The sequence below is a fragment of the Colobus angolensis genome, unplaced genomic scaffold, assembly GCF_000951035.1.
Source record: "Colobus angolensis palliatus isolate OR3802 unplaced genomic scaffold, Cang.pa_1.0 Scaffold126, whole genome shotgun sequence".
Taxonomy (NCBI): Eukaryota; Metazoa; Chordata; class Mammalia; order Primates; family Cercopithecidae; genus Colobus; species Colobus angolensis.
The window spans coordinates 3,690,657-3,718,181 of NW_012113808.1; the positions used below are offsets into that span (position 1 = coordinate 3,690,657).

General features: G+C 38.3%; 1 pseudogene; it reads left to right on the plus strand.

The window, feature by feature from the left end:
* The first annotated feature begins 12,240 nt into the window (after positions 1-12,240).
* On the plus strand, positions 12,241-14,617 carry LOC105505503 (annotated as a pseudogene).
* The last annotated feature ends 12,908 nt before the right edge of the window (positions 14,618-27,525 follow it).

Sequence of the window (27,525 nt, forward strand, 5' to 3'; positions counted from 1 at the left end):
GTGAGTCAGGTTTCAATATGCTGAGATAGCTGAGTCCATCCAGATTTACCTATCCTCATGGATCCATTACTTCCCAATGGATCCATGGGGGCTCAAAGTTTCACATGAGAAACTTCGGGAGGCTATGACACTTCTGCAACCTATAGAATTAGATCTTGTGTTTGGTTTTTGAAAATATTGACTTTCTGGCTACAAAATTAGAGACTTTTTTAGGGCTCTCTCACCATGACTCAAGCTTAGTATTTAAACATCTGAGTTTGTCATTCTCTTGAACTGCTTGAATACACCCACCCACACCCCCTACCCACACCCCCCACACACATATCATAGTCCTTGCAGAACTTATTACTAAGTAACTGCCATAGAGTTAAGTGTATGAGACACTTGGTACCCCGAGGCACTTGCTGCACTAGACATACCAGTTCAATCAATCACAAATAATAATTTTACTATGATGACACTGAATTTCATAAATTACCAGCATCTCATTTCCCAAGGTCAGAATCTCAGCACTGAATTCAAGTCCAAGGAATTACCAAACCAATGCCAAAATTCCATCTTCAAAGGACTATGTCCTGAGACAATATTGATTCCAATTTCTGATTCAATTCAGTCAGAAGGTCAAAATCACAAGTAATTTTTTTTTTTTTTTGATACAGAGTTTTGCTCTTGTTGACCAGGATGGAGTGCAATGGCACAATCTCGGCTCACTGCAACCTCCGCCTCCCGGGTTCAAACGATTCTCCTGCCTCAGCCTCCTGAGTAGCTGGGATTACAGGCATGCGCCACTATGCCCGGCTAATTTTGTATTTTTGATAGAGATGGGGTTTCTCCATGTTGGTCAGGCTGGTCTTGAACTCTCGACCTCAGGTGATCCGCCTGCCTTGGCCTCCCAAAGTGCTGGTATTACAGGCATGAGCCACCGTGCCTGGCCAGAGGTCAAAATCACAGGTAATTTTAACAGAAAGGATTCAATATGAAAAACTGTCAATTAGGTATAAAAATTGTTCACTGGGTACATTTAAAAGCAAAAAAGTAAACACAAAATTATCACTAGGGTAGAAACTGCAGGAAGCAGCTACCACCTCTAGAGTTGTGGGAATAAGGTATCTGGTTGGAGTTAAACTTAAAAGTTTCAATGAGTGGCCCCTTGGACCTGTAGCCCACACCTTTGAGGAGGAAGCACAGCTCAACTGATGCTAGAGTCTCTAGTCTCCAAAAAGGGGCACGTTGGGATTGGGACCAAGACCTCTGAAAAACAAACCTATTCCATAAATCTGTTGTGGTTTTTGAGATGCACCACCACCTTAATAAGGATGCTCAATATATTAACCAAAGAATGTTCCAGAACTTGACTTTGTTCATAAAGCAAATGCCAACTATGCGTACAAAGAAGAACTAACTAGAGAATTATCTTTTCTAATCAACAACAGAAGCGTGATGATAAATAGGGCTAAGTTTTATGTGATGTGTGAGTCTTTGGAGATGATTGCTATTATATCCAGTGGGAAAAAAGTGTTTCAAGTAATTAGCATTTTATTTTTATCTGTGCATAACTTCTTTACTCCATAGTACCCTTAAAGACCAAAAGTTGTTTTGCATTTCTCGTCCACTTGAGTTTTTAAGGCTTATCATTCTAAATGTTGGGCATTTTTAAAAGTGATATAACAAAGTAAGAGGAGTGATAGCCCTAAGTGACAATTAGAAAAAAATACTCTCACAACCTCCAATGCTTGATAGCATGGCCCAAGATATCACCATCTTTCATTTGAGTTAATGATTTAGCTTCTTAAATGTTTACCATTCCTACACACTTGTCTTTTTTAGTCTATTCTTAACACACCCATCAGAGTGATCATGTTATGGGAAGAGCTAAGCCACTGTATGGTCACATCTTTGCTCAAAACTTCCTGATGGCTTTCCATCTTGCTGAATATAAGGTATATTTGCTGTTATCATGCTTCTGTGAAGAAATACACAAGTGAGTAATTTATAAAGAAAAGAGGTTTAATTGACTCACAGTTCCGCATGGTTGGGGTGGCATCAGGGAACTTAGAGTCGTGGCATAAGGCACCTCTTCACAGGGTGGCAGGAGAGAGAATGAGTGCAAGGCAGGGAATACCAAATGCTTATACAACCATCAGATCTTGTGAGACTTATTCGTTATCGTGAGAACAGCATGGGGGAAACCACCCCCATGATTCAATTACCTCTACCTGGTACCATCCTTAAAACATGGGGATTATTACAATTCAAGGTGAAACTTGGATGGGGACACATAGCCAAACCATATCATTCCACCCCCGCCCCTCCCAAATCTCATGTCCTCACACTTCAAAACACAATCATGCCCTTCCAACAGTCCCCCAAAATCTTAACTCATTCTAGCATTTACTCAAAAGTCCAAGTTAAAAGTCTCATCTGAGACAAGGCAAGTCCCTTCCACTTATGAGCCTATAAAATCAAAAGTAAGTTAGTTAATTCCAAGATACAATGGGGGTAAAGGCATTGGGTAAATGTTCCCACCCCAAATGGGAGAAATAGGCTGAAACAAAGAGGCTACAGTCCCCATGTAAGTCCGAAATCCAATAGGGCAGTCATTAAAACTTAAAATTCCAAAATGATCTCCTTTGACTGCATGTCTCACATCCAGGTCACATTGATGCAAGAGGTGAGCTCCCACAACCTTGGGCAGCTCCACCCCTGTGGCCATGCAGGGTACAGCCCTATTCCAGGTTGCTTTCACAGGGGGCATTGAGTGCCTGTGGCTTTTCTAGGTGCACAGTGTAAGCTATTGGTGGATCTACCATTCTGGGGTCTGGGGTCTGGAGGATGGTGGCTCTCTTCTCACAGCTCTACTAGGCAGTGCCCCCGTGGGGACTCTCTACTGGGTCTGCAGCCCTGCATTTCCCATCCTCACTGCCACAGCAGAGGTTCTCCATTTGGCCCTGCCCTTGCAGCAGACTTCTGTCCATACATCCAGGCATTTCCACCCATGCTCTGAAATTTAGGTAGAGGTTCCCAAACCTCAGTTCTTGACTTCTGTGCATCCACAGGCCCAACACTACATGGAAGCTGCCAAGGCTTGGAGCTTTCATGCTCTGAAGCAATGGACTGAGCTGTACTCTGACCCCTTTTAGCCGTGGTGTGGTTAGAGTGGCTGGTATGCAGGGCACCAAGTCCCAAGGCTGCACACAGCAAGGGGGCCCTGGATGCAGCCCAGGACACCATTTTTCCCTCCTAGGCCTCCGGGCCTGTGATGGGAGGGGCTGCCGTGAAAAATCTCTGGCATGCCCTGGAGACATTTTCCCCATTGTCTTGATGATTAACATTTGGCTCCTGATTACTTATGTAAATTTCTGCAGCAGGCTTGAATTTCTCCTCAGATAATGGATTTTTCTTTTCCATTGCATCGTCAGGCTGCAAATTTTCCAAACTTTCCTCCTCTGCTTCCTCTTCAATGCTTTGCCACTTCGAAATTGCTTCCAGCAGATACCTTAAATCATGTTTCAAGTTCAAAGTTCCACAGATCTCTAGGGCAAGGGCGAAATGCCATCAGTCTCTTTGCTAAAGCATAGCAAGAGCCACCTTTGCCCCTGTTCCCAAGAAGTTCCTCATCTCCATCTGAGACCACCTCAGGCTGGACCTTATTGTCCATATTACTATCAGTACTTTGGTCAAAATCATTCAACAAGTTTCTAGGAACTTCCAGATTTCCCCACATCTTTCTGTCTTCTTCTGAGCCCTCCAAATTGTTCCAATCTCTGCCTGTTACCCAGTTCCAAAGTCGCTTCCAAATTTGTTAGTATCTTTACAGCAGCGCCTCATTCTATGGATACCAATTTACTGTATTAGTCCATTCTCACGTCACTATAAAAAAACTGCCCAAGGCTGGGCAATATATAAAGGAAAGAGATTTAATTGACACACAGTTCCATATCGCTGGGGAGGCCTCAGGAAACTTACAATCATGGTGGAAGGCATCTCTTCACAGGGCGGCAGGAGAGAGAATGCTAGACTCTTATAGAACCACCAGATCTCTTCAGACTTACTCATTATCATGAGAACAGCATGGGAGAAACCTCTCCTGTGATCCAATTACCTCCACCTGGTCCTGCCCTTGACAAGTGGGGATTATTACAATTCAAGATGAGATGTGGGTACACAGAGCCAAACCATATCATCAGGCAAAGTTGGAGTAATAACATTCAAGGTCTCAAGACTGACATATCTTCCCTCCATCCCTAGGTCCAATGACTGCTACCTCTCTGACTCTGTCTTCTACTCCCCTTCCTCTCACTCTGTCCTCACCACACTAGTTTCTTTGCTGTAACTCAGGGCATTTGCCCTTGCAGTTCCATTTCCCTGGAATGCTCTCCTCAGACAGCTACATGGCTGTCTCTCTCACCTCCTTCAGACTTTTACTCAAATATTGTCTTTTCAATGAGACTTTTCCTATGGTTCTAATTAAAATTTCAACACATACATGATATTCTACTTATGTCCTTTCTGCTTTATTGTCTAATTCCTCCCACTAACATTTGGGTTCCTTAAGGGCAGAGATTTCCATTCCTTTTATTCATTTCTAGATTCCCAGCATCTTCTAGATACCTGGTTCATAGTAGGTCATTAACAAATATTCACCAAATTAATAGCTACATGAATGAATGATATAAATAAAATAAACCTGGACTTTACATCTAATTGTTGGCTGATTAGAAACAAGCCTCTCTTTATCTCTTTTTACTTGATTTATTCCTCCGTAAACTAAGGTCATAATACTCCATCAAACTCAAGGCTTTCACCATTGATTGTGAATTCATGACATTTCTTAATCAAAAGCATTGAGAGAGGAGATGTTTATAGTTAGAGAAAAAATTCAAAATTTTGATCTGGGAGTCAAAAGACCTGGGTTGAAGACATGGAAAAGAGATCTTTGCATTTCATATTAACATAACCATAATTTCCCTTTCTACCTCATAAGATTTTTGTGAACTTTGAAGGAGAGCAGGGAACATAGTAGGTATACAGTCAATATTTGTTTAAATCCTATTTTCTCCCTTATTAGCCAGGCCAAAAAAAGAAAAAATGTTATAGTGATAATGCTAACAACATCAATAGGAGCTATTCTTACTTTGTCTCTGGGTGGTTACCTTAGTTGTAAGATACTAAGCTTTTGGTGGATTTAGTACACATAGGCTGATTTGTTTAACTCAGTTTCATCTTCATTGACTCTACCCACACCTTGGCCATACCTGATATCAATGAAGGCTGTGTCAACTCATGCCTTTCTTGTACTACTTTTAAAAGCAGTCTAAAGTTCAGTATCTGATGACAATTCATTCAGTGATACTACTCTGCCACTAAATTACTTTTACCATTAATTAACTCTGTAAAGGATAAAAGATTTACAATACCTGATCATTAACCTTCGGGAGCTCATAGCATATTGGATTTATATAAAAAGAAGTGCATAATACATTGACTAGTTAGAATAGGGTCCTCTTAAGACAGTTATCTGATTATTTGTAACAAGTTTCTATATGCCATATAAGAGGCACAACAGGACATGTTAATCAGATGTCCTTTTAAAAAAATCCATAAAGATACATTACAAAAAATTCAATTCCATTTGTAGTCACTTTTCCCATTATTGATTATAAGATGGCAACAGTAGACTTTAAATGGACTTTGCACAAGTGATTGACATTTGTCTGTCTGGCAAAGTCAAGTCAGTCTCCATTCTCTGGCCAATACAGCAGAGTGGAGGTGGAGTGAGAGAAACTGCATAAATGTCAGAAGTTGTGGGAGACCAGAGGGACAGGCTAAAAGTACAAAGATAACATTTAGAGAAACTTTTCCCACATTTTTATCTTTTTAATATTAAATTACAATTAAAAAATGAAAAAAATACCTCTCAGACTCTGACAACTCTAATAATCCTGTGCATTTGCACACATTTATGTACTTAGAACTGCACAAAACCCATGAAATAACCAAGAGCAGTTATTATTCCCATTTTACAGCAAGACAACAGAGGCATGGAAATGACAGCTGGCTTGTTAAATTTGTGTATTGGAGAAAGACAAGAGTTTGTGTTTATGTTAGGAGGGACTCAGAGAGCAGTATGTTTTGGGGGAGTAACCCAGGAGAACCTTAGCTTTTGTGATCCCCAGCAGTAATCTCCTAGGAAAAACATTTTGCCTGGAAAATTTAACAATAGTAAACTAAACAATGTTCCAGGAATAAACATTGGGTCTATTTTCAGTCCAGTGGTATGCACAAGGCTAGAGTAAGCCTGAAGGAATGTTTTGTGTGATGGAGAATAAACTCAACTTATTTGGTGCTGTTGCCTTTTGTCCAAGCCCTTGTCCTAGAGTCCCCAGGACCATTTATGCTTATTAGTCCTCCTTTATCTGGTGCCCTGGGAAGAAAAAAGTGGTAAAAAAAAAAAAAAAAAAAAAAAAAGGCTACATAGGACATTTTCTTATCTTCAGGGTTAAAATTGTTACTTCATTCAAAACAATTGGGAAATAGCAGGCCTTCCACCTTTCCTTGTTATCACTATATGTGCAGAAGTAAAGTACTCCCACTACTACAGTAGTTGCTATAACCCAAATAATGTAGTTTCTGTATTTAAGAGTAAAATCGGAGAGGCTGATATGCAAAGAAAATAAACCAAAAAAACCCAGAAGTTATCAGACCTGGACTACAGAGACATTTTTTCCCTCTAATTGCATCCCCTTGGGTGATTAATTTACTTTTATTAGTACTCCATTGTTTTGTTTTGTTTTCTTGTGAAATGCAAAGATGGCGGGGGTGGGGAAGGATGGGCACTGAACTAAGTGGTTGCTTATACTTGATATAGCACTCTAATTCTTTGAGAGTTTTTTTGCTAGAAGGCTATGGGATGAAGATTGGTCAATTGTCCATTTAAAGTAGAAGCAATTTTCTGAATTGCTTATTTGTGATGAGCAGAGACACACAACCTTAGTGTCTCTTCATTCACTGTTCATACTCAATGAGTTTCCTGTGCCTTCTGAAGCAAATAATGTATATCTGATACATTTCTGGCATTCTGTTCACCGCACTCTTAAAGATAAGTATAAACTTTTTGTGGGAGATGTAGTTACATACACAGTAAGTCTGGGTGAAATATTGGCTGTGGTTTGAAGTTTGCATATATATTAGTGTAGATTGCTTCTTCAGAGATTAGGAAATCTCCCAAGGAGGAAATGTCTCAAGGAGGAAAGGGAGTCAAGTAACAGGTAGAAATGAATGTTATTAAACAGAAGACATGCCCAGGTACAGAACCCTGTCTCTTCAATCTGTTAATATGATGTGCCTTCTATTTCATTAATTTACCAATCAATAAAATAGTGTGTTACATACATTAAATATTGTAAGAATTCTGTGGAGGGAGATGTGCATGTGGGCTAGGGTCATCAGAACAGGTTTCAGAGAAGAGAGAATTCTACAAGGAATTTGAAGATCAGCAGAAAATGCATAGATGGAGAAAATAAGAATGATTTTCCAGTATGAAGGATAGCATAGACCAAAATTAAAAAAAAAAACAGAGTATCTCTTTTAAAACCATTGTATATTGATCAAATTTAGAAAATTTAACTTCAAGAGAATAATACTATTTACTATTCAGTCTATGTTCAAAGTTTATGTCTTCTATATAATTTTTTTCCTCTTATTCAAGGTCCAATCCAAAATCAATTTCATTATTGTCATGACTCTAATTCCTCAACCTTTATGATGTTGACATTTTTGGAGAACAAAGGTCAATTTTTAGGATTTCCTTTAATTTGGATTTCTAAAAAATATTTCTCCATGGTTAGATTTAATTATGAATCTTGAACAGGAGCACTACTTCAGTGATATTTTTTCTTCTCTGTGCATCATATCAGGAGGTACATGATTAATGACATTAACTTTGTGTCATTGTGTGTCCAGTCATTGATGACATTACTTTGACCACCTGATTAAAATGAGATCTATGGGGTTTTCCCATTTTTCTCTTTGTAATTATGTGATCTGTAATAGGAGATGTTTTAAAATGATGTAAGCATCCTGTTCCGTGTTAAACTTTCCCCAAATAGCTTTCCTATTCATTAAGCAGGCTATTCCTTTGCTTTAAAAATTTCCAGTGGGAGTAGGATTCTTTGGAAATTTCAATTTAAACAGACACATTATTTTAAAATAAATATTTAAATCAATAATCCGTGTCACATGCATCTGTGTTAAGAGACCAACAAACAGGCTTTGTGTGAGCAATAAAACTTTTTAATCACCTGGGTGCAGGTGGGCTGAGTCCAAAAAGAGAGTTAGTAAAGGGTGGTGGGATTATCATTAGTTCTTATACGTTTGGGATAGGCGGTGGAGTTAGGAGCAGTTTTTGCAGGCAGGGGGTGGATCTTACAAAGTACATTCTCAAGGGCAGGGAGAATATTACAAAGTACCTTCTTAAGGGCAGGGAAGGATATTACGAAGTACCTTCTCAAGGGTGGGGTGTACAAAGAACATTCACAAGGGCAGGAGAATATCACAACGTACATTATCACAAGGGCAGGCACGGTGTATTTTCACAAAGTCAATTGATCAGTTAGGGTGGGGCAGGAACAGATCACAATGGTGGAATGTCATCAGTTAAGGCAGGAACTGGCTATTTTCACTTCTTTTGTGGATCTTCAGTTGCTTCAGGCCATCTGGATGTATATGTGCAGGTCACAGGGGATATGATGGCTTAGATTGGGCTCAGAGGCCTGACAATCAGTACTTATTCATTTCCAATCCCTGAACCTTTGTTTCTGATTCTTGACCTACTGCTGGCTAGGACTTCAAACACAATGCTGAATAGAAGAGATAAGATCACATATCCTTTCCTTGTTTTTGATTTTAGAGAGAATGCATTCTATTAGCTGTAGAATTTTTAAAGATGTTCTTTACCAGAGAAAATTTATTTCTATTTCTATTTTTCTTAGTACTTCTTAATCATCAGTGGGCATTGGATTTTCAAATTTTTACACATCTATTGAGATGATTATATTTTTTCCCCTGGAACAATCTTCCATTCTTAGAATAAAACCCACTTGGTACTGAAATATTTTCCATTGTATATATTACTTGATTCAATTTTTCAATATTTTCTTAGGGATATTTGTACCTATAATTACGAGGAATAGTGAACTAATGCTTTTTTTTCTTATAAGAAATGTACTTGTTTATTATTTACATCACAGTTTTGCTGATCTCATAAAACTGGACTTTAAGTGTTCCTTCCTCTTTTATCTTGGGGAGTGTTCATATGGAATGGTTTTATTCCTCCATAAAGATAATAGAATTTGTTTGTAAAGCCATCGAACCAGTTTTCTTTGATGAAAGATTTTTTATAATGAAGTCGATCTCTGCTTTCGTTATCTATTATTGTGTAATAAAACACACAAAAACTTAGTGGCCTAAAACAATAACAATCTATTATCTTTTCACACTTCTATGAATTGGCTGGTTTTGTCTGGGCTGCCTTCACCTGGAGGGTTGGCTGAGCTGTGAGCCCCAAGATGCCCCCACTCCCAAGTCTGTCAGTTGCCTCTGGCTAATGGCTCAGACTTTCTCTCTGTGTTTTCTTTCATCCTAGGTAACCTCAGGAAACTGTTCAAAAAGATTGGAGGTAGAAGATACAAGATATCACTGTGCCAGGCTTCAGAAATTGTACACCACCACTTCTGCCACATTTTGTTGATCGAAACAAGTCACAGAGACATCCCAGATTCAGGACAGGGGATACAAATTCTGCCTCCAAATAGGAGGAGGGGCATGCAGAATATGCGGAGTTGTTGCAACCATCTTTGAAAACAATTTACCACAGCCAATTCAGGCCAGAGTAATTCATATCCCTTCTACATTCTCATTCAATCAGAGCATCAGACTTAAAATTATTGATCTCATCATATAAATCTGGTCCAGATACTGGTGAGGCATTTTGGATGTAGTTTCTCAAGCACATCTTTGATACCACTCCTCTTTTTTTTTTGAGATGGAGTCTCGCTGTCGCCCAGGCGGGAGTGCAGTGGCAGGATCTCAGCTCACTGCAAGCTCCGCCTCCCGGGTTTACGCCATTCTCCTGCCTCAGCCTCCAGAGTAGCTGGGACTACAGGCGCCCGCCACCTCGCCCGGCTAGTTTTTTGTATTTTTAGTAGAGACGGGGTTTCACCGGGTTAGCCAGGATGGTCTCGATTTCCTGACCTTGTGATCCGCTCATCTCGGCTTCCCAAAGTGCTGGGATTACAGGCTTGAGCCACCGCGCCCGGCCACCGCTCCTCTTAATCTAGATACCTCTGAACAAAAATGACATCATCTCCTCCAATACCTACAATATGTAATGTTGAAAAAGTAGTAGGATATTGGCTACAAACACTCCCATTCAGAAGGTGAAAGACAAGAAACTCATGGAAGGAGTAGGAATTCTTACCTCCAGCCATGGACATGTTGCTAATTTCACCTTCCACAGGAGGGACTATTTCTCGATTAGGGCCCAGTTCTAATCCCTGAAAGTATTAATAGTTCCTAACCCATGGTTCTTCTCATCTCTTGTTTTTCCCTATCTGGGTCTTTCTTGCTCCAGGTCTTGGTTCTACCCTCTGGAACATCTTTTTTCATAAGCAATGGCTGTGTTGGCAGCTGAGTAGCTCTCTCAGCAAACTTTCAGCCTGTGGAAAGTTAGAAGCCAAGAAGTCTCTTTCATTTTGTAGTATCTCTGATGTTTTTAGTTTAATATAATACATCTCTCTTAAAACTTTGTGGGTTCTATTATCTATCAGGTTATAGTTCATACAAGACAAAATCCATTCCAACAATTCATTTTTCGGGCAGGTTTCTCTCCACTTTAGACATCGTGTCAGGAAAATGCCTTTAAAATTCTCAGGAGCTTTTTTGCCAAGCTAAGAGAGTCTAGCAAGCATAGCCATAAATCTTTTCAAGGATTTTAACAAAAGGTTTATAGTCTTGCCCTTGATTTGATCTAGATTCTGAGGCTATTTCTTACTTTGAGAATATTACATCAGTTAGAGAGATAGGAGATGTGAGAAAGTTTCATCTTCCAATCCAGCATAATTGGGGCCCCTCATATTTCTTCTAAATTTTGTTTATAAATTGAATAGCTACTACTTTAAATTGCCTCTTTCTTCTCATACCTTATTCAGTCAAAAACAAAAAGTACAACAAAATTTCCCAAAACACCTCATTGACACTTTCAACCTTCTGCTTGGATAACCTCTTCTCCTTGCCTCCTCACAGATAATTATCCATACAAACGACAAAATAATCCTTATCAAGATCTATGGCAGTGGTCCACCATTACCTCAAGTGGTGTTTCTGAGAAAATTAGAAAAAAAAATTGTTTCTTCCTCAAAATATACTGTTATATCAAGGAAAATTGTAACAAATATACATACCTATGATGACTATAAATGTGAATGGCAGCCCCTAAAATTGCACTGTGCAAATTCTGCATAACTAAACTACTGGCTTTGCCTTGTTCCGAACCTTCTGATGGCTTTCCTTCACAGTTAGAAAATTGTATAACCTATATGAATCTATAAAGAATATATAAATACCTCCTACAAACCAGTAATATAATAGGCAAAACCCTTGAACAAACTCTCTACAAAGAATGATATAAAAATGGCCAATGGGCCGGGGGCAGTGGCTCATGCCTGTAATCCCAGCACTTTGGGATGCCCAGAGGGTGGCTCACGAGGTCAAGAGATCGAGACCATCCTGGACAACATGGTGAAACCCCATCTCTACTAAAAATACAAAAACTAGCTGGGCGTGGTGTCACATGCCTGTAATCCCAGCTACTTGGGAGGCTGAGGCAGGAGAATCACTTGAACCCAGGAGGCGGAGATGGCAGTGAGCTGAGATCACGCCACTGCACTTCAGCCTGAGTGGCAGACTGAGACCGTGTCAAAAAAAAAAAAAAAAGGCCAATGAACACATGAAAAAGGGTTCCACATCATTACACGAAAAAAAAAAAAAAAAAAAAGGGCACATTGAAACCACAATGAGATGGTTCTATGCACTTACAAAAAAAGATTAAAATTTAAAATGACTGATGACACTAAATGTTAGGTAGGATGTGGAAGAACCAGAACTCTGGAACATTGTTGAAGGGAATGAAACATGGGTGCAGCATCGGCGGGGTCCCTGTAAGGCTGCTGACGTTCTCTCCAGATGCTGAGACCCGTGTATCCTCTGCACAGGCCAGCGTTGAGCTGTAGTTGTAGTAGTCTGCCTTCCGAAGCAACGTGTATTTACAATGAAGTGGCAGTCTTCATAATTCCAGTCACTTTTCTCAGAAGGATTGAAGAGTTTTACAATTTACTTGTGAAAGAGAATCATGAATTAAGAATAGCAGAGGGGGCAGGTGTGGTGGCTCACCCTATAATCCTGGCACTTCGGGAGGCTGACATCATGGACAAATTGCTTGAACTGAGGAGTTCAAGACCAGTCTGGGCAACATGGCGAGACCCTGTCTCTACAAAAAATACAAAAATTAACCAGGCACGGTGGCATGCACCTGTAGTCCCAGCTACTCAGGAGGCTGAGGCAAGAGAATCACTTGAGACCAGGAGGTGGAGGTTGCAGTGAGCTGAGATAGCAACCCTGCACTCCAGTCTGGCTGACAGAGACCCTATCTCAAAGAAGAAGAAGAAGAAAAAAGAAAAAAGCAGGAGGGCAGGAACAGTGAGGGGTTTATTCAATGGACTAAAGCCTGGAAATGTAGACTTTGCCAACACTGCCACTCCTACTCAGATGAAGACGATGTTTCAGGCGGCCAGGATTTGGATGATAAACAACAAAGGAGAAGAGTGCAGAACAATTACTGCCAGGCTTCACAAAGAAAATGTTAAGATTACTACACTAGAGATTGATGTTGCCACTGACGGATGATATGCTGAAATCGAAGTCACAACTGACCGGCAGAAAGATGCTGAACACAAGGCTGTCCCTGTAAATTCTGTTTTAAGATTTTAATGATACCTTATTTGAGGACTTTAATGGTTATGATTTAAAGAATAAGAAAGTTAGATTTGTTGGACATGCCAAACAGAAATAAAAGAGGATGATCTTATACTTTTAAGATATTTCAGGTTTTATAAGAGTACTGGCTTTTTAAAAGTACTTGTACGGATCATGACTGGCTGATAAATATTCTTACTAATGAAATCTTATAATTATTTACATATATCCTTGAAAATAATAACAGGAACTGAAAATAACATTATTTGGAAAGGTCCAAACACCTTAGAGAATTCAGTGTCAAAATCATATTAATTGCCACAATCTGAACAGGATAAGTCAGAACAAAATCCAAATGTTTTCTTTTAACTAAACATGAAAATTGCTGCAATATTCAACTTCAAGCTTCCAAAATGCTCCAGGAGTTGCAGAAACTCTCAGAGTGTTGATTGCTAAATTAAAATAAGAAACTCATGAGCTTCCACTTAGCACAGGTTGAAATTTCCTCTTAATATTCTTCCCAACTTAGCTAGACCTTCCTACACTTTTATGGGACAATTGTAGAGCAACCTGGTGACCATGGTCCTGAGACTTTGTAAACAATTGCAGAAAATGCAAAACACTTGGTTGGAATATCAGGAATGACGATTTGGGTGGAACTGAAGAAAATTTTGTTGGTAACCATGTAAATCATTTGATTCCCCTTATCTGTGATCTTGATGTGGCTCCTTATATAGGTTTACCTGCTAATTAAAGTTTAGAAGAGTTTAATAAGGTCAGTAAAAATGTTGAAAGTTTTTCATCAAAGTCAATGACTCTTTTTGCCTCATTATTGAAATGATAGGATGATGTTGCAAAAGTGGATTTGAGGTTGAAGACTGCACCAAAAGAGAAAAGCCTTGGATTACTTATGGTTAAAAATATGAAAGATTTAGTTAAAGCAACGGATAGTTCAGAACCATTAAAACTCGATTAAGACTTCATTATAGGTTCTAGGGAATGTGATGCAACTGCTTGTGATGCAACTACTCGTGTATGTGAGCTACTGAGGTACCAAGGAGAGCGCTGTCTCTGAAAGGAAATGTAGCAGTGGTGAATCCCATTTCCTGCAAGTGTCAGGACATCAGGAAAGTGGGGATCTCTTCAGGGAAAGAAATTGGGGCTCTGTTACAACAGCTGGGAGAACACTGGGAAAAAAATGGTTACCGGCCGGGCACGGTGGCTCATGCCTATAACCCTAGCACTTTGGGAGCCCCAGGCAGGTGGATCGCCTGAGCTCAGGAGTTCAAGACCAGCCTGGGCAACACAGTGAACCCCTATCCCTATTAATATACAAAGAAAAAAAAAATTAGCCAGGGGTGGCGTCCTGCGCCTGTAATCCCAGCTACTCGGGAGGCTGACGCAGGAGAATTGCTAGAACCTGGGAGGCGGAGGTTGCAGTGAGCTGAGATCACGCCACTACACTCCAGCCTGAGCGAAAGAGCAAGAATCCGTCCCTAAAAAAAAAAAAAAAAAAAAAAAACAGAAAAAGAAAAGTGGTTACCAAATGGAAAAAGATTCCCTTCTAAATGGCATAAAGAAGACATAAAACTGGTGGCTACTTAAAGTCAGAACATTTTAAATAAGGCTATTTTTTCCTTCTGCCTCTTAGTGAGATTTTGGAAATGACAGTACAATAAAAGCCAGTTTAAAGGACCTCTTAAACATAAAGGTCTTATTTTATGAATTGTATTTCAGGAATTAAACTGAAGTTCACCTCCTCTTGATCTGATTTATATTACTGAAACAGTTCTGTTGAAATAGTTCCGACTGAGAAAAGCATAATTGGCTTCTACTCTCTCTTAATCTATTTAGACTTTTTTTTTTTAATTTAGCATTTGCATAAGGTGGCACTCAGATTGATCTGAAAAAGTGTTAACTGTCTTGAAGAAAAAATGTTTATTAATTGCAATTGAGATAACTGAATTACTTTGTACAATGACTGTCTATGATGTGTTTGCTCTTATCTGAATTCCAAAATAAATAAATGAGTGCCTCAAAAGAACTTGAAAAAAGGTACAACTATTTTAGAAAACTGTTCAGCAGGGTTTTTTTTTCATTAAAAGGAAAAAATACACTTGCTCTATGCCCCAGCAATTCCACTCGAAGCATTTACCCAAGAGAAATACAAAGATATGTCAACACAGTGAGTTATATAAAATAATATCTTTATTCATAATAGTCAGAAATTAGAATCCATTCAAATGAATATCAACAGAAAAATAGATAAATAATTGTGGAATGGTTATATATGGGAATATTAACTAATTAGCAGTTAAAAAAAAGAATTGACTAATAGTGTAGGCAAAAACATAAATAAATCTAAAAACATATTGAACAAACAGAGCCTTACCAAAAGAATGTATACTCTATGGTTTCATTCATATGAAGTTCTAGAATGGGTGGAACTAATTCGTGGTGGGAAAAAGAAAAACTAGACCATATGCATCAGGAGACAGGGTGGAGATTGACTGGAAGTGGAGATGAAGGAACTCTTAGGGATAATTAGAAAAAAAAAATTTAGAGAGAGGGTTTCACTCTCTCACCCAGGCTGCAGTGTTGTAATCACACCTCACTGCAGCCTCAAACTCTAGGGCTCAAATGATCCTCCCACCTCAGTCTCTGAAGCAGCTGGGACCACAGGTGCATTCCACTGCACCTGGCTAATTTTTAAATGTTTTGTCAAGACAGAGTCTTGCTATGCTGCCCAGGCTGATCTTGAACTTCTGGACTCAAGTGATCCTCTAGCCTCTGCCTTTGAGAGTGCTGAGGTTACAGGTGTGAGCCACTGCACCAGGCCAAAATAGAAATATTCTGTAACTTGTTTGAGGTGATGGTTACATGAATGAATATACTTGTCAAAATTTATCTCAGCCAGGTGTAATGGCACATACCTATAGCCCCAGCTACTCAGCAGGCTGAGGCAGGAGGATCTATTGAGCCCAAGAGATCGAGGCAATAGTTCTCTACAATTATTCCTAGGAAAAGCCACTGCACTCTGGCCTGGGCAACAAAGTGAGATCCTATTCCTAAATTTTAAAAAAGTTATCTAATCCTAAAATCTATGCATTTCACTGTATGTAAATTTTACCTCAATTAAAAAAGAATCTGTGCTTGGGTCTAATATGATCTTCTTCCTGGCTACCTCTCTGATCTTATGTTCAATCACTCTACCCCTAGCTCACAGTGCCCCAGGCACTATGACTTTATTGGTTGTTCCTCAAACCCACCAACCACTCTCACCCAGTCTTTGTACTTGTTGTTCTCTTTGCCTGAAACACTCTTCCCAAGATCTCTTCATGGCTTGCTTCCTTGCCTCCTTTGGGTTTCTGCTCACTTGTCTTCAGGTAAGAGACCCCGACCACTCTCTCTGAAATTCTATCTGTTATCTGACTTATCCCCAAATGCTAGATGTCTTGACCCTACTTTACTTTTCTTCTCTAATAACTGATATTGTATTATGTGTTCATTTGATTATTTTCTTCTCAGACTAGAATGTAAGTTTAATAATGGCAGATTTTTGTTGTTGTTCTTAACTGTATCCCCAGTTCTTAAAATGGTGCCTGGCACAGAGCAGGCCTTGTTAAATGAATGAATGACGACCTCTGTGGCTTACTTGAAATATATTATCTTCTGGTCTGAACAGAGCTGGGAGATTCCCTTCCACTGCTCTAAACTCTTGTTAGGTATAGTTGCATTTTGTCTCTCTCTAGAAGGGCCTCCCCTACCTGAAGAAACTGGGAGTAAAATATTTTCTTGTGATAAAACTGTTTTTCCACCCCATGTTTCAGACTATGGTTATTCTGGTTAGTGATTTCCTTCCAGGTAGGTATGGATCACACTTATGCAACCCACGGTCGTTTATTCTCACATTATCTGATTTCCAAACCAGCTTAACTCAGATCATTAAGTTGCTGATCCAATTCATTCTTTAAATTAAAATGACTGAAATGATCAGGCTGACCAGACTTTGGCATGGCCATTCCATTCTTAAATATTTAGTTTAAGATAGAGAACAGTGACATACACAGATACTCATGTATAAAAATAATATGTAAATATTTAAAATAGAAAAAGACATACTATTTTCACTGGTAATGAAGTTTTGGCCAGTGACTGTAAGTGATGGAGAACTGTGGTTGACTTCCTGGGGATATAATCAGTCTTTGTTAGGAAAATGAATGGCTACATAAGTATAGTACTTGTATTAAGTATTCTATGCTCAAGACTGAACTAGATTAATTGTCCATAGAGTGTTAATCTCAAGCACCTCAGGCTACTTCTTCACGTTTCACAGCTAGCACTGGAATAAAGGAAGTGAGGCATTGAATTAAACCTCTTCATTGTATAGGAAGAGCTTTCTTAAAATAATAACTTCTTAAAAAAATTTTTGATTCATGTCTTATAGATGAGATATATAAAAGTTTTGACATAAACATCTGAGTTAGTGGCTCCTTGAGGATAGAGAGATAATGGATCAAACATGGCATATTTTTAAATATGTCAGAAAAATATTTACATTTTGGCCATTTCATAGCATAGGTACATTCTTTGCACTGGTGGAATGAAGTAGTTATAAAAATAAATGACATTAGTGAATATTTGCTTCAAGTTAACCAACATTTTCTGAGCATGTGTTAAGCATTATGCAAGAAATTCTAAATACAAAATAAACCAGGTGTTCTCGTGCTTGAAAGGAGCACAGGTGGAAGAGAGTTGTGAGATAAGATAGATGCATACACAAATGAGTATTATGCTCTAAGGCAAACTTTGAAACACACCATAATCAAATGTAATATTTAATGAGAAAATAAGGCAGATTCTGTTCTTAAATGTTTTCATCTGGGTCTTAAAAGATGTTTAAGACTTAGGACAAGTATTGAATGTCAGGCAGAAGGGACAGCATGAAAAAAAGATACACAGTCAGGAAACTGTGTGTATATTGGTGGGAATGATGGTAGCCTACTATAAGAAGAGCTTAGAATTGGAGGGAAGATGTAATGAAATATAGGATTAGAAAGTTCAGCAGGGGAAATGTTTACAGAGGGCTGAGGAGTTTAGGCTTTATTGCATTTTCTATAGGGAACTTCTAAAGTTTTCTGAGGGCAGTAGTGACATGGTCAGATCTCTTTAAAATAAAGTTACTTCTGCAAAGCTGTATTGGTTGGACTGTAGGGAAGAGACAATAAAAGGAATCTCTATAGCTGCAGCTGACTGTGAGTGGTAATAGTTCTACTACATGTTTGCAAACATTCTATACTCAGAAGTGCAAAGATACATTTGTATAGGTGTCTTTATACACAGAAGGAGGCATTTACTGCCCATCAATGATAGACTGGATAAAGAAAATGTGGTGCATATACACCATGGAATACTATGCAGCCATGAAAATGAATGAGTTCATGTTCTTTGCAGGGACATGGATGAAGCTGGAAACCATCATCCATCCAAACTAACACAGAAACAGAAAACCAAACACTGCATGTTCTTACTCATAAGCAAGAGATGAACAGTGAGAACACATGGACACAGGGAGGGGAACATCACACACTGGGACCTGTTGGGGGTTGGGAGTAAAGGGGAGGGAGAGCATTAGGACAAATACCTAATGCATGAAGGACTTAAAACCTAGATGACAGGTTGATAGGTACAGCAAACCACCATGGCACATGTATACCTTTGTAACAAACCTGCACATTCAGCATATGTATCCCAGAACTTAAAGTAATATTTAAAAAAAAAGAAGGAGGAGACATTTACACACATTCACACAACACACACACATATACACGTGTTGGTTGAAAAAAGACTCAGTGAATCTGAGAGATAGAATATTGTATTGGTTAAGGACACATGCCTTAGAATCAAACAAAAGGCTGGCTCCTTTACTGTGTAACTTTGCTTAAGATAATTAAACTGTAATATAAAATGGAGTTAAAATGTTTAGTTTTAAGTTTTGTTAAACATTAAATGTAATAACCTATGAGAAAGATTTAGTATAGTTTTGACCTACTGTATGCACACAATAGCTGAGAGCTAACATTACTACTATTGCCATTTTCACTATTGTTGTCAATTTCAGATGTACTTCAAGTCAATGAGTAATTTGGTAATAGCATTTACTGGAAACAGCTTGAGGTCTAGAGTCAAGAAGGTAAAGCCCATCATCTCCAAAGCTGTAATTTTGCCATTTTAACAAAAGAAGACCCAGAAACAGAACACAGAATCCACTAAAGACTGTTCCAAGTTTCTTTCCCAGAAATTACTTCAATGAGTAAACACTTTCCATCTCTCCTGAAGTTTCACTATATACTTATTAATGCATTATGCTACTCCTGCTCAGGAATGATCTCCAAAGCATTTAACACAGTAGTTTATCAAACATATTTTTCCCAACTGCTTGAAGTTTATCATACAGTAGCATCTACGACTCATGAAGAAAACAAGCTACAAGGATTACAAGTGATTTTTTTTATTTTTTATCTTGACAGATGTTAAAAAACAACATTAGCAGAAACAATGACATTTGCAACAAATGAAAAATAAAGTAAATTAAGGGACTCAGAAAAGACAATGAGGGTAACTTGTTCACAATGGTTGTTGACTCACTGGGTGATTGGTGCCAAAAAGAGTAAACAACCAAATATAGTCACTGAAAACAGTAATAATCCACGAAAGAATGAAGACTTGTTCTGTGATGAATCACAGAAGTCAGTGTTACACAGAATCATTCAGAGGGTTTAATTAACCAGAAAGCCATCATTATAGAAGCTCATCTATGACAAGTCTAATGGGATGGACATTGAAGACAGCATTGCCCTGGGCTCCATTGTTGGGAAAGGCCTGGTTTCATCTAGAGTTCTACTTTTCAGATAACACCCACTTTTCATATGCCATAAGGGCTCATAGATCTTGGGTTCCCATTCTTCTCCCCGGCTTCCATATTATCTAGATAGATAGGAGGTACTGGAAAGAGAAGGTCTCAGAAATAAAATCTTAGGTTACATTATTGAATATAGTCTGCTGAGTAAATTTCCTCAAAACAACAATGAAAAAGATTTTTTCCCACTAAGAAATCCTGAAATATACCAGAATATTCATAGCTTTAAAATTCTTCCTTTTGTGTGTGTTGCAGGATAGGTAGTCTGTGGTCTTGCTCTTTTCATTTACTTCCACTTTTCCAGCTTAATCCTCTCCTATATCCCTCATGTACTGCACCATGAACTCTATTCAGCCACCCACCCACGGACATCCAAGCAAAGCTCACATACTTGTACCAGAACACTTGCCTGGAGTTCTCTTTTCCCCATGATAACTTGTTGAAAATATTTTCTTTTGAAGTTTCACAAAACTCCAAGGAACCTATCTATATTTTTTCTTTTTAAATATTGCTGTAAGATTTTGCTTCTAAAACTTTAGCATTGACATCATTTTGCTTTCATAAATATCTGATTCTCCAAGCATACTGTAAGATCTTAAAAATCAGGAACCAAGGCTTTTCTATTGCCTCATCATCCGAAATGCCTGGCATAGTGATTACTGTATCACAATTGAGAATGCAAAAGCAAATCCTAGTTTTACCACTTAGTACCTGTGTAAATTTAGATGTATTATTTTACCTTTTGGAATTTCTGATTATGCATCTGTAAAAATGGGTATAATAATACCAATTTCAAAGGTTTATGAGGATTACTTATGACAATACATAAAAAGCATCTAAAATGGCACTTGATCCATTGTGTGTGCTCAATAAATAGTAGCTTAAAAAATAAAGTAGCTTAAAAAATAACTCCATTTCATTCTGTGGAGTTGAGGTATAATAATCTTCTTCAGATACATCACTCAGATTATGCCTTCAAGTTGGCCATCAGTTAAAAACAAGCAGCCATTTGTGAGAAAGGATACCTAAGCACAGGGCCAGGTGTGGTGCCTCACGCCTATAATCCCAGCACTTTGGGAGGCCAAGGAGGGCGGATCACGAGGTCAGGAGATCAAGACCATCCTGGCTAACACGGTGAAACCCCACCTCTGCTAAATAATACAAAAAATTAGCCGGGCATGGTGGCGCGCGCCTGTAGTCCCAGCTACTCAGGATGCTGAGGCAGGAGAATCGCTTGAACCCAGGAGGCGGAGGTTGCAGTGAGCCGAGATTGCGTGCTGCTGCACTTCAGCCTGGGCGAGAGTTAAACTCTGTCTCAGAAAACAAACAAACAAACAAACAAAAAACCCCAAGCACTTTACTACAACTCTAATCACTGGGAAGAACAGTTCTTCTTACAGTGATACATTGTTACAAAATCCACGTGTCTGCGAGCAATCTATCATGAGTCTAGTTTTACCTGCTGATTCCTCTGGAATTCATTGCAATGATAAACTTTCCAAAAATTAGAAAGTCATTACAATATATATAAAATAGTCATCTGCATGGAATCAACCTAGATTCTCATCCACAGTGGACCAGATAAAGAAAATGTGGTACATATACACTATGGAATACTACATAGCCATAAAAAGAATGAATTCATGTCCTTTGCAGCAACATGGATGCAGCTGGGGGCCATTACCCTAAGTGAATTAATGCAGGAACAGAAAGCCAAATACTGCATGTTCTCACTTATGAGTGAGAGCTAAACATTAAGTACACATGGACACAAAGAAGGGAATAATAGACACCAGGGCCTACTAAAGGGTGAACGGTGGGAGAAGGGTGAGGATTGAAAGCCTACCTATTGGATACTACTATGCTCATTACCTAGGTGACAAAATAATCTGTATACCAAACCCCAGCAACACATAATTTACTCATGTGACAAATCTGCACATGTCCCCCCTAAATCTAAAATAAAAGCTGGAAAGAAAATAATCATCTGAATAATTATAAGAAAAGAACTGATAAGAAAATGTGAGTTTTGTTCTAGTCAAATGAATTGTTGAGCTTTCAAGGTTTTTCTCAGCCCAGTGATGGTGCCATTCTTAAGCTGTATGTTTCTAAGCATATTATCTGTGACAGGGGTAACCCGCTAATTTAGATCAATTTAATATGCAATCAGTAACTATTAAGATTCACTATCAGGCAAACAAATCCAATTAAATTGCATTTAACTCTACTAAAAATATTTTTAAATCACCTATATATGCCACTTTAGTTATGAAAATTACATTGCAATTGAATTGGGTAAAAGTTGATTTAGATATACATATATATGTATATGTATGACATATATAGCATATGTATAGGTTTTATATATAATCTTTTTCATATATAATTTATATTACATATAACTTTTTGATAGTGATGTTCTGAATCTTTTCTTCTAGAAAAATGGGCACTCCCCGCTCAGTGATCTTGTTGTATCTTTTACAATGTTCTCTCATAGAACCATCAATATTTTATTGCTCCTAAGGGATGAGAAAGGACTCATGTTTATTCCTATTTTTAATCCTACTCTTACTGCCTAGTACAATGTTGGCCCATGGTGGATGATCAATGAATGTTCTTTCAATCAGTTAACTCATTTTCTTAGTTTTTCCTACTCTAACTTGCTCTGTAACTTTGAGCATATAATCAATCTCTATGGGCCTTGACTGTTTCTTCCATGGAAAAGAGACATGAGACACAAAGGGTATCTCATAAATACGTAGTTAGGACAGCTGGTGCTCAACTTTCCAGATCCCACTCTCTTCTCACCCTTATTAACCTCCCTTAGTACAGAGAGTGACAGTGTTAGTAAAAGCAAAGATAAAACCACTTTCTTTATTAGATCTGGGTAAGGTCAGCAGGCCCAGGAAACACGCAGAGTCAGATCTGCCTAGGTTTTAATAGGGTTAGAGAGCATAACTGGATCTCATTCTCTGTTTTTTTTTAATGGACTATTACCAGGCCCCAGGATCAAAGACTCCTGTTGTTTATCTTTGCTCTTTTACTTTAATAACTGCTGACACTCCATCAGGGTGTCCTGGAGGCCCAGGAGTTTTGATTGTCACTCAAGATAAGATGATATAAAACTCACCAGGCTCTGTACATATCCTCTTATGAGCCTAAGGGGGTAGAAAATAGCATTACTCTTGTTTAAAATGAGCTATCCTTAATCTTTATTTTACAGATCGGGAATCTAAGGCTCAGAGAGACTAACCCATTTCCTTGTTCTGGGCACTGATTAAACAGAGAAGCAGAGTTTGCTCTAAATATCAAGAATACCCATTTCCCTGGAAAAATAAAAAAATAAAAAAATAAAAAATAAAAAACCACAGCTCAGTGAATGTGAACCTTGTATTTCCATCCCCACTGGTGCTTCTCTTGGGTGCTAATAACTCATCTTCTCCTTAGCACCCTAACAGGTCTAGAAAGATAGAAGGAAGAAAGAGTCAGTTTTATTGTTGGCTTTCAGTAAAACAAAATAGCTTCTTGGTGAAACTGGATTTGAGATTGTAACTGGGGTTAACCTGTGACCATCTTTATACCTCACCCTAAATGTGGACATCGGCACCAATGGGTGGGAACATTTGAGCCTAATTTACTCATCCAAATGTCAAGGAGGAAGCTGAAGAATAGCCCACCTCAACCAAGTGGGAGAACAACTGCCCCTTTGCCTGCTTCATAATGGGAGGAAGAGGTGAGAAAGCCCTGTTCCCTCTTATAAAACCCAGGGCAGAAAACACAAAAAGGTACAAGAGAAATGTGCTCATATTGCCATTCAACAGAATAAACATTCCTTAAGTGAAGTCACCCTATAGGGCATGAGCTGCTCAAATTTCAAATCAGCTATCTCTGCTCCCTGAGTTGGAATAAATATAGGTGAAGATGGAGAGACTGGAAGTATTCACTTCAATATTATCTTCTCTATGAGGAGTACAGTAGAAGTATCTCCTTAATGGAAATGTAAGGAAGAAAGAATAAGTTCTTCCATATAGAAGCTTTTAAGTCTCCATCATCTTCCCGCCTGCGCTATGGCAACAGTCTCTTAATTAGTGTGTTTGTTATCATTCTTTCCATTTATGTTTTTCACAACATGAAAGATGATTATTAAACTGTGACTCCAACCTTCTGCCAAACCCTTAATATTCATTTGAGAAAATCACCCACTCTTTCCATGCTGCTGTTTCCATTTTAATAAAATGAAGGTCAGGCACAGTGGCTCACCCCGGTAATCTCAGCGCTTTGGGAGGCCACGGCGGGTGGATCACCCAAGGTCAGGAGTTGGAGACCAGCATGGCCAGCATGGCGAAATCCTGTCTCTACTAAAAATACAAAAATTAGCCGGGCATTGTGGCAGTCACCTGTAGTGCCAGCTACTTGGGAGGCTGAGGCAGGAGAATCGCTTGAAGCCAGGAGGCAGAGGTTGCAGTGAGCTGAGATCACGCCACTGCACTCCAACCTGAGTGATAGAGCAAGGCTCCATCTCAAAATAAATAACAAAATAAAATAAAATAAAATGGGGAAGATGGTAATTGCCATGCAAGCTTTTAGTGATGGATGAGTTAACATCATAAAGCACTAATAATTGCTAGTTATGATTCTCATCTATTTATCTTTCTCTGCCTTCTCTCAGCTGCCCTGGCTCAGTACGTGGTATTCCTGTTGTTAGGTACATCACTGCCACAGTTCTTAGATTAATATGGGCTTGAGGCTGGAAGTACTCAGCTAATTCATTTAACTTAATACCACCTAATGAATCTGGGCTGACTCAGGACACAAGGCTCCAAAGATGATCATTGGGTTCTCCAGCTGGTCCCTGAGCTTTTCTTAAAACATAGCCTAGGCTTTGTCGGTACAGAGCTACTTACTGATTATCCAGAACTGAGCATTAGAGAGAGAAGAAGACTGGGGATACAAGTAGCAGATTTAATCTTTTGGAAGCAATCACTGCAATTATCATAAATGAGTGCAAAGAAAAAAGAGAGCCAAAGACAAATATGTAAAGAACATCTGTATTTAGGGCAGTGGCCTTTAACCATCAATATGTCTTGAACCCACTTGTGAATATTGTCTCAGATGTTCCCACAGCAAAATTATGAGATGTGAAGGTGATGTGGTGATTATAGCATTATAATCGAGTCATTACAGCTTTGAGATTAAATGATTTGTCTACAAGCAGAACCCACATTCCCTAAATCTCTGCTAAAGAAAAGCTACTAAAGTCAGGTATGGTGGGAATGGAGAAAGTCTTACATTGGCTGATGCAAATCTTGATGTGAACTTTCAAGATTTGGCCTTCAGAGAGGAAATGCCTTTTACTGCCTACCTCATTACTTTTTTAAGCTCTTGGCAGAAAAACTCCCAAAAAATAGAAAGTATTATTAGTGTTAGAAAAGTGCCAGTTTCAGTTAAGCTCTGTTGAGTCAGTAATTCAACATAAGAGGACTGGTAGAGAGAGTAAGAATAAATAACTTCTAGGGTTGTCTGAACAGCTGAATTTATGATCTATAAAACTCCATCCATAAAAGGGAAAAAATTTGAACATATAAAAATTATAAGCAAGTTCTGCACAGAGCTCAGTTACTGGCAAAAGAGTTTTTCCTAAATGTAGCATTTGGGTTTTGGGGGATTTTAGCAGACAAACATGTTTCAAGTTTTATGGAACTTTACTAAATGGAAAGCGTTGTGCAAAGAACTGGATAGATACTCTTCCTGACCGTATGAAGCTTAGAATCTGGAAGAGGGAAAATTCAACCCTGAAGGTTATCTAGTAACACATTTTATAATTTTTCTTTTTTCCTCAAGTTACATTTATGTAAGACAATACAAACCTATACGAGATGAACTCGATCCTCTATCATGCCTACTGAATGCCTTAGCTAATGTATTCCTTAAATTAACAATCTTTTTCTCTGTGAAGAATATTGAATATTGGTTTCTCAGTGGAGTTGAAGTATATAAACAATCCCAAATAAAGACATAGATTTGCTCTGTCTTCAAGGAGTTTACAAACACATCAAAGAAGAGAGATATATTTGGATCTTTTAAAAAAATTTTCAAGTAACAAAGCCACAGTAAAGAAAATGTAAAGAGAAAAATCACCCCAAATCTCACCACTCTAACACTCTCTGGCCATGTCTTTTAATATCTTATGCTGATCTCTCCTTTTCTTGTGGATTCTTAATGTATCAGAACCCACAGTTTGGTCCTTAGACTTCTCATCTTTTCTATCTTCACTTATCCCAAAGTGATCTCATCCAGTCTCATAGCTTTAAATGCTATCTGTATGCTGATGACTCCCAGATTTATAACTCCAACCTAGATATTGTGCTACTCCTATAGTTACACTGAGCTGTGCCCTTGGTCTTCAGCAACCACTATCTCTAGCTCTATAATTTTGTCGCTTTGAGAACGTTATATAAATGGAATCATACATACAATCATGTATAATCTTTTGAGATTGACTTATTTTCACTCAGCATAATTCCTTTGAGATCCATCCATGTTGCTATACGTATCAATTGACACATTTTCTGTGCTATGTATATACCGCCATTTATTTAAACATTCATTCATTGAAAAGCATTTGAGTTGTTTCCAATTCTTGGCTATTACAAATGAAGCTTCTACGAATATTCATATACATGTATTTTTGTGGATGTATGTTTTCATTTTTCTGAGATTGCTGGGTTGTATCTTAAATATATATTAGTTTACTAAGTAACTGCCAAATTATTTTCCAAAGTAGCTGTACCATTTTACAGTCCCATCAGCAATGTACGAAATATCTAGTTTCTCTGCATCCTTCCCAACACTTGGTATTGCATGTCTCTCTGATTATAGCCATTCTAGTGGGCATGTTGAACATCATTAATAATTTTGCATTCATATATTCTTGATGAAATGTCTTTCATGTCTTTTGCTCATTTTCCAAATTTTACTGTTGAATTTTGAGAGTTCTTTATATATTCTACATAAAAGTCTTTTGTTAGGTATTTGGTTTGCAAAGATTTTCTCCATCTGATCTTGTTCTTTTATCCTCTTTACAGGGTCTTTTGCGGAGCAAAAGTCTTTAAAAAATTAATTTAACTACATTTTGACATTTCTCAATTGATTTGACCAAGATTATCTCTTTTTTGGTCCATAATTCGCATCTTACAGATCATAAATGTTCTGCAAAACACATATCTGAAAATATTGTTCTAGAAAGTTCCTTTCACTGCCAACATCCAAGTGTTCTCAATTCTCTCAGAATTCTACTTTCTACTAAGGATCAGAAACTACTTTAAGAACCAAATTTATGGCAATGAATGCTATAAGAATGAACCATTTTTCCAACTTGCATATTGATGCTTTGCTTGGGGTTTTCTGGGGACAAATGTAAAAGAAATAAGAAATGATTTTAAGGGTGGGAATTTTAGTCTTCATAGGAGCTGTTTGGAAAACACCATTATATTGCTAACACATGGCCACTAGACATGGATTCTAGCCTTGGATTTACCATTAATTGTTTGTGTAACTTTGGATAGGCCACTCTATCC